The sequence below is a fragment of the Limulus polyphemus genome, unplaced genomic scaffold (genome assembly GCF_000517525.1).
Source record: "Limulus polyphemus unplaced genomic scaffold, Limulus_polyphemus-2.1.2 Scaffold67, whole genome shotgun sequence".
NCBI lineage: Eukaryota > Metazoa > Arthropoda > Merostomata > Xiphosura > Limulidae > Limulus > Limulus polyphemus.
This window is the reverse complement of record NW_013665677.1, coordinates 737,712-747,143: the sequence shown is the minus strand read 5'-3', so window position 1 is coordinate 747,143 and position 9,432 is coordinate 737,712.

Here is a 9,432-nt window from a genome sequence, read left to right as displayed (position 1 = left end):
AAAGAATCTGTCGGTTTGTGGTATGCTGAGAGGACTGGTTCTGTGGTTTTTTTTCTGGTTATTAAAACATCCAAGAAAGGAAGTTGGTCATCCTTTACCCATTCAACTTTAAATTTGATAGTTGGGTGAATTTGATTAAGGTTGTTGAAGACAATATCAAAATCACTTCTTTTGTTTGGCCATACAAAAAATATATCATCAACATATCGGAACCATGGAATTTTTCAAAGGTTTATATTTATGGAAGGAACTAATTCGGTTTCAAAATATTCCATGAAAAGGTTGTACAGTATTGGAGACAGTGGATTTCCCATGGCCATTCCGTATTTCTGTCTAAAATACTGACCAAGAGAGATAAATACATTGTTGCTGACACAGATTTCGAGAAATAAAAGTGTCAACGAGAACAGGCAAAGATACGTTCAGTTCAGGTAATTTTCGTTTAAGTATTCTATGGTTTCTTCAACTGGTACGTTGATAAATAAAGCTTTAACGTCAAAACTTAAAATTTTTCCTATATTTAGATCAGTGTTTTTAATTTTGTTCGCAAAATCTACAGTATTTTGGATGTGCGATGATAGATGTCCTGCTAACCACTTAGATAGAAGGTATGTGACAGAGCCCACGTTAGTAATTATAGGTTTCAGGGGACAGTCTTCTTTGTGGGTTTTAGGCAAACCATACATGTAAGGTAAGGAAGGATTAATACGTTTTAACTTCTTTAAAATATCTGGGTAATCAGCAAGAATTGTACGTAGTTGTCTATTAAAGTCAGACACCTTCTTAGGTAAGGATTGGAGCTTAGTTTTCATAAACATACCCGTACCATAAGAAGTTCTTCTAACTTTCTTTCATAAACGATTTTATCTAAGATAACGATTTGGTTAGTTTTGTCTGACTTTGTGATTACAATATTGTTGTTGAACTTCAATTGCCTTATCTCTTCAGAAAGACAGTGAGGGAAGGATGAGTTGTCACTTTTATTATTAATGTGCACTAGTTATGAAATTCGTTAGGATGTTCATATCTTCACTGTTGTTCTTCGCTGACTTAACAATGTCTGATGTTAAGTCTATATTCAGGTCCGCATTCTTAAAGGAAAAGCCATAACCTAGGGCTATTCGTTCTAATTCAGTTAAGTTATAAGATGACAAGTTTAAAACATTTTTATCGGGTTGTGAAGCCTTACTCCACAAACTCCACATTCGTTGATTCTTCTTCAATATTTTTGGTAGTAAGGTTTTTGGAGTAGCTTTGTCCTTCAAACACATGGTGAGAAATTGTCTGCAACTTTTCCCGTTTTGTCTTCAGGAGCTGTGTTTAAAATTTTTCCTGCCAGAAGACAACGTGAGACTGAAGAGAACGAACGAATGTGTCGAAACTAGTTTCTCTAACATCAGACTTCTGACAGTTTGTTCCGTTTACTGTAGTTTTTCAACCGTCGAAAGTTGCTTAATGAAAAGCCTGCCTAATTTCAACACCTCCAAAGGTCACTTTAAACTGAACAAATTCCTGACCTCCTGTGTCCTTAAAGGGAATTCCAAGATCAGGGATCACGTAGACGTTTGTTGACCAGTTTGTTCCTGCCAGAAGACATTGTGAGACTGAAGAGGGCACGCGAATGTGTCGAAATTAGTTTCTCTAATGTCAGACTTCAGACAGTTTGTTCCGTTTACTGTGGTTTTTCACTAATTGCTATTTATTAATAGTAGTAAAGAAACGTTTTTCCATCGGTCTCGATAATGACCAATTTATTTTGTAACTATTGTTTACTGAGGACTGAAACAGTAACTACTAATGAATGTGCTTGATAACGTATAAAGTATCTATGTATTGTTTCACAACGACTAATGTATGTATTGTTTGATAACGATTTTAGTATCAACTGTTTAGCAATGGATAAAGTATCTATTATTTGGCAAAAGTAAAGCAGCACTAGTTTGGAGATGAGTTGAGGTGAGATTTTTGAGAACAAATAATATCTTTTGGCTAGACCCAATCAATGTATCAGTTGCTCAACAATCATTTAAAAATCTTAAATTATCCACTGTTTAGCATCATGTAAAGTGTATTTTCTTTACATGAAAATTATTTAGTTTTTCATTAAATATGCCAGTTGTATAACAAACACGGGAAATATTTGTTGCCCAGTAACAAATAAAATATGAATGTAAAAGGATCATTGGTAAACTGTATTAGTTATAATCTGTCATCAGTTTAAATAGGTAATTAATCCATCTGTAACGGAAATGATTTTGTGAAGTTTGTTGCTGATGGCCCTGCACGTGAATGAAACGCCTAAATATGTTCTTTAAAGACTTTAAAATATGTTACTCATTTCAATATGACAAATGAGACAAGGTTGTGTGAGACCACTATATATATATAAGTGGAAGAAAATATTTAAAAATTTGAAAGTGTAGGAATGGGTGCACAAAAAAATGAGGAAACAAAGCAGGAATGGGCATGTGGAATAAAACTTCCTCTGTACAACCTCACAAGGGGGCGTGTCCAACATCCGGTCCATGCCTACTTCGTTTATTTTTTCTATCCTTTATACAGTAAGCCAAGTGGACTAAACTTGTAAAACTTAGTTATTTTTATCATACAATGACTAGAGGTTTCTGTGAATCGAATTATTGGATGCAATACATGTACTATAAAGTCTGTTTATACGACACCAGAAGAATCATATATTCGTGTGGACCCACAACCTGTATACTTTGTTTTCTTTACAACTTGTCCCTTCTTTTGCAGTTGGATGAGAAAGCAACAGGATTTCGTACATTAGCTATATAGTTGGATTAAAATGTACAGTCTTGGCCAAAATGTTTGCATAATGTTTTATATTGATGTTATTATCTATAAGCATGGAGTAGTTATTGAGTAAATGCACAAGTAGTAATAGAGAAGGGTAAACCTACGAGTTGTTATTCTTGTCTGTAGAAGTTGCTTTGAGCATTTAGTCGTCAAACACACATACACCCCTGTGTTGTATAAAAGGGCGTGCTTTTGGTATAATGTTTTCCAAGTAGGTCGACGCTTTGTTCAGACAATTTTTCTGTACTTGGAGTAGAGTCATGCCTCGCCACGTGCCAGAAGTTATAGGGCGTCTAATTGTTCGACTGTCCAGAAATTGTATGAAGCAAACGGACATTGCCAAAACAGTAGGTACTCCACATGTACTGCATCCAGAATCCGTAAACATCATCGGACTACAAGAAACATTGTTCCAGGAAAGTCTACTGGTAGATGCCGAGAAACTACTGCCAAGATGACCATGTTTTGATCACGTTAACACGTCAAGGCTGAAATAAGACTTGCAACACCTTACGACAAGAATGGCATGAACACATTCATTCCAGGGTATCCAGAAGAACAGTGAACAGGAAACTGACTAAACAAGGTTATTTTGTAAGAAGGACTATCTGAAAACTTATATTAACCATAATTCACTTCCGTCACCATGTTACTTGGGGAAGACAGCATGCCAACTTACAGTTAGGACACTAACGACATGTCATATTTTCAGATGATTCCTGGTTCTGGTTTGTTAGAGCTGATGGTAATAATCCTGTTCGTCGTTTGCCTGGAGAACAGATGAGAGAAGACTGTCTTTCCCACAGAGAACACACAGGAGGTGGTGTAGTACATGTTTGGGTAGCTATTAATCATAGTGGAAAAACTGCTCTTCATAAACTTCAAGGAAACGTCCATGATGTCTCCTATAGGCATCACATGGAGATGATATTTATATGACATGCTTGGGCAAGGTTTGGCAATAACTTTGTGTTCCAGAATGATAATGCCATTGCCACAGTGCCGTACAGGATTATCTCGACCAGGAGGACATTATAAGATTGCCATGGACAGCAAAGTTTCCAGATTGTCATCCCATTGAGAACTGTTGAGCAAAAGTAAGCAAGCAAATTGCTAACCACGACCCTAAACTAGCTATTGTAGCTGAGTTGCAGCACCTTCTAGTGACAAATTTGGATGAAATCACGGTGAATTACATCAATAACCTCATCGACAGCATGCCATGTCGCCTTGCGGAGGTTATTAAAGTACGAGGAGGACCAACCAAGTACTGAATGTTAAATATGAACTGATTTAAGGTTACAGACGCTATTTATAATAATTTGATGTTATATTTTGACATTATATATATTTTGGTATGGTTTTTGTGATAGATGAAATGTTGATTACACATCTTCCTAATAAATCATTCATGACGTCCATAGAGCCTGCATCATTATACAAGTTACATATGTAAATGTTTAATAGAACGCGTTTCTCAGTATGAGAGAGTTAAGTGTATTTTTATTTCATCTTAATAATAATGATCTTATTTGTTACAAAATGTGCCAACATTTTGGCTAAGATTGTATATCACAAGCGTGGATGTGCACCGTAATATTATGGTATGTGTAAGTGATGATACCTGTGTGTGATGTGCATTCTCTTTACTTATGGTGTGTGTACACATTGTGAGTGTGCATATGTGCTGTTCATGTGATGGCACTAAGGGTCGATGCTTTAATTAATCAATACAATTATTTGGGAATGTTTAACAAAGAAAAACGCAAGCACTAGCACGTGGTCCCTGTGCTGTTATTCTATTTGGTTCACTTATAACTATGGAGAGTGTTTGTTACATAGTTAGAAGCGTTTAACAATATCAGTCAGTGAGATTGAGAAATTTGTGGTTTTTGTATTTTTTGTATCTGCTCTGCTGACCTTCTCAAGTGGTTATATAACTTGTAACTTTGTATGTGGTTTGTTTATCACCTAAAAGTATCTCTCTCAAATACTTTTGAAAATTTATTATTTGGTTGTTAAAAGTGTATGAGCAAACAGTTTGTATTATATGAATTGTGTATCAGTACTCATTATAGTGCCCCCCAATGGCACAGCGGTATGTCTGCGGACTTACAACGCTAGAAACCGGGTTTCGATATTCGTGGCGGGCAGAGCACAGATAGCCCTTGTGTAGCTTTGTGCATAATAAAAAACAAACAAACAAAACAACTCATTATAGTACAGGAAGAATAACCATGCCTGATACGCCTAAAGATAATCTAAGAGGTGGAGTAAATTATAATTAAGTTATAACAATGGGTTTGCCTTCTGTTAGTTATATTATTACGAATTCCAGTAATTCTTTAATTATTTTGTATGGTTTAATAAAACAAACTTCTAAAAAAAAGGGTTGGATTAATCAAATTACAGTTGCCTGTGAGCCCATAGTGATCATGCTTTTTTGAAAATTTTTGTCAATAGATAATTGTTAAGCTGGAAACTGTAATATTTATGTTTCATAAAATGTTGTTTTGATGGGTGAAATTTCAAAGCTGGAAAGACAAAAGTAAAAGCTTGTGGAGATCTCCAGTGTTGCCAATAAGCCCACTGTCGTCTCGAACCAACAATAACATAAAAATACTCTTGAAGATTTGTTCTCTTTTCAGTGAAAGTTAAATTAAACACGTTTCTTATTTTAACTGAACTCTGCACAAGGATATATTTTTTAATCGTAATCTTGATGCAGTATGAGACGTGCTAGTGTTAAGCATATTTCTGGAAATTGTGAAATCAATGAATAGACATACAAAAGTTCATTGCATGGTGATCGACATTTGTTAACGGGAATATTGGATTTCCTGGGACTTATGTTGATTCAAAATAGTCTTTTTTCGTACATAAGTAAAAACCTTTACATTGAAGGTTTAAAAAACATTTTGAATTAATAACATCACTTAACTAAATTTTAAACCTAATTCATAATTCAAATTGAAGATTCATTAACAATGAACAATTTAGAAGTGGATGAACATGGCTAATAACATCAAACTTTTATTGGTTTATCGATTTCCGATTCCAAAGTTTCATCTGTGTTTTTTCTAGAACATTCATTTACTACTTTCATGTAAAACAATGCGTAAACTAAGCAGACGCAGAGAAATTTAGAGTTTGAATCACTGTGTTACATGGGTTTGATTAATTGTTGACTAATTTCGTGCAAAGCCACTCTATAGCTATCTGCGTTAATTTTGAAGTGATAGACTAGAAGAAAGGTATCAATCGCCAACTCTTGGGCTACTATTATCGAATAGTGGGATTTGACTGTCACACTGATAACGGAGCATGATTTTATTTTTGACGATAACGTGATGCAAACCACGAACCTCGTATTATACAACGTATGATATCTAATTTAGTAAGATAGCGAATAACATAAGGACAACAGTTCTTTTCGTATACAAATATGATGAAAAATTAACACTTGTCGGACAAAGTGAAGAATGTTACGCAATAGAAGAATGAAAGCTAACACCAAATAGAAGCAGAGTAGACTTAAACTAATGAAATATCAGTTCTGGTGAGACAAAGTCTTCTGCTTACTATTAAAAGATCAAGATTTTTCCAAATCCAAAGATTCCTTTGCAATGTATTTTATGAAGAGGCTGGAAAGTAATTTAGAAATATTCCCAGAAAGATAAATAACTGCGTAAATAATCACACAGATAAGCATGTATATATAAGAATCAGGTGCAAGTATAGATAGACACAGGGTTAGATGTGTGTTTCTTTGTAGCGAAACATTCTTGTCCAGATCGTACATATTACAGACAGCACGAGTTGAAAGGAAAAATACCGAACCACAAACACGCTTTGTACTAAAGAGATGGTTCCTAAAGAATTGTTAATATATTGAAAACCTATAATATCTCTGTATAGATGAGAAGAGAAACCAGTAAAAAACAGAGCTCATATTCACATATCATGTCACATGTTAGGTTCTCACACGATCCTACGGAACATTCACAAAGGCATTAAGAAATAGTAATGTGATGGACCGCAAGATGGCCTTAATTTTACTCTATATGTCGTTTTAGGTTACCTTTGTATATACATTTTCCTACTCAATAACATTATTTGGGGAAACGGGTGTCCATCCTTCAGGGGTTTCAATTAGCTGAGCCAATTTTTTCTCCCAGTCAGCTCTATCTAGGGCATTGTCATTCGATCGGTTAAAAATTACTGTCCCAGAAGGTGCAAATATTGAAAATGTTGTTTACATGGAATGCTTGTAAATGTCTTTTCCAATATGATTTCGATAGTCCATAGTTTTAGACCATGGTTTAAAATATCACATCTTTATATATTTAATTGAATTCCGACACGTTCATCTAACAGAATAACATCATTTGGGAAAACAGAAGTCTGCCCATTACTCGATTATGAATATAAAGAAAAAGAGAAAAATAAATACACACATAAAAAACATGTACACATATATATGTATAAGTGTAAGACCCTCTAAGAGAGACTCTTATGGATTAATGTTAATTTCTGTGTGTATGCGTTGTTAAAATTTGACAAAAACCTTTTTCTACCACAAAATTTTAAATTCATGATTTTTATGTAATGCTGTAGCATCAAAATTGTTTTACAACAGCTAATTTTCAGAATATTATTTCGTGTTAGAAAAGAATACGTCATATTTTTCTATTTTAAAGAAAATACTCATGCAGTAAGCGTGTTTGAACATATTTTTTATTTGAATTTCAAAAAAAGTTGCTGTGTGATTTTCAAAAAAATGTATTTGTAAACTCAATGTTTTTTGACTTCTAAGAATTCCGTTAACAAGTGCAAAAACATGGCTGACTAGTTCAAACATTTGAAGAAAGGATGTATAAAATTATTCTATTATTAACAAGTGCATAAACAAGGACGATCTATTAAAAACTTTAAAAGTGGGTGAGTACTTACAATATTAAAGGTGCTGCAGATGGTTTTCATTTTTAATAGAAATTTTAGAAAGAGCTTATCTTAGAGGCCAAATATTCGATTTTATGTGGTTAGATAAAAAAGCCAACTGAGCCAAACACTACAACTCTATATATTTCGTCGAATTTCTACACGTTCTTTTAGTATATCTATATTGATAAAGACGAATGAAGATTTATATTCTTTAAGACAGACTGTGGTTACTATATATATATATATATTTTAGTTTATGTTGAGATCAAGACTTCTTATCTATTTCAGAATCTTTATTTCCTGGAGTAAATCTGTTGATACATTCAAAGTTTTCTCAGAAACTATTATAACAGAACATTTTTAATGATTGATTACCTTCTGAAAATGTCAAATTGTTTTTAATACAAAGATAAAGGAAGCTTTTCGTGAGTAGAGCGATCACAAATCACAGGAGACATAAATATAGACAGGTAATTTATCAAATTTTTTTATACTGTAGTGATTGATTTTCAAAATATGTTATCAAACACACATGGATGCCACTATAGGCTACAAGAAACTAAACTTTTGCCTAACCACACACCCACACCACCTGGTGTTGTTGTGTTTAGTCTCCCACTTGTTGATTTAAAGGATAGTTAATACGTCGTAAAATTAATGCGCGATTTCTTTTTCTCAGCCCTTTTTTCTGCTGTCAAGAATACCATACTTATGAAAAAGAGGTTATTTTTCTTTTGTATTTTCAATATCTCATAACTGTGGTAAAAACTGTTTACAGTTCCAACAAGTTGTGATAAGCATATTCAAGTTTAAAATATTAAAAAAGACTTTGAATTGTTTTAGAGGTCAGTTTTAGATTTTAGATAAAGTATTCGATGCGCGCTAGAATCAGAAAGTTAAAACAGACGTTAAATTTTAAATAATCAACACTGTTAATGAGCGAGAAATACTAAGTTTTTAATGTCATGTCATTGGGAGATTTTTAAGATCTTCTTCTAGCAATTTCAACATTCGAACATTGTCACAATGTTATTTCATTGTTGCGACAGAAGTGCCCCCCCCCAGCGGCACAGCGGTATGTCTGCGAACTTACAACGCTATAATCCGGGTTTCGATACCCGTGGAGGGCAGAACACAGATAGCCCATTGTGTAGCTTTGTACTTAATTACAAACAAACAAAGCGACAGAAGTAATTATTTCCAAAGCTTCAAGATGGACATAGAAAACTAGATTCTTGAAAAGTTTGCAATTTATTTTGGTTTAGTTGATATCCATTCTGTTTTACTGTTTGATGTACATGAATCGCTAAGGGTTTCGGGTTGTTTTACTTATTTTATACAAACACACACACACATATAAGTATACCAATGATACTGTCGTCATTAATGGCCCACGTAACACCCTACGGAATGGTATTGTTTCGAAGAGTTAAAACCTGGTTGAAAGAAACGAACCGTGAAATGATTTGAGCTGTGGAGGATGAAGTTGGACAGCTGGGTAACTCTGGATAGAGAATTAGATAAAATCTGTCTCATCTTTGCTCAGACTATTGTACTGGAAAGTTGTTCTAAAAAAAACACTTTTGTTTCTTTTTTTAACCTCCCTTTCTTTAACATGTGTAGATAATCTAAACAATTTACATGCATAGTATCGAAACTAAATCTATC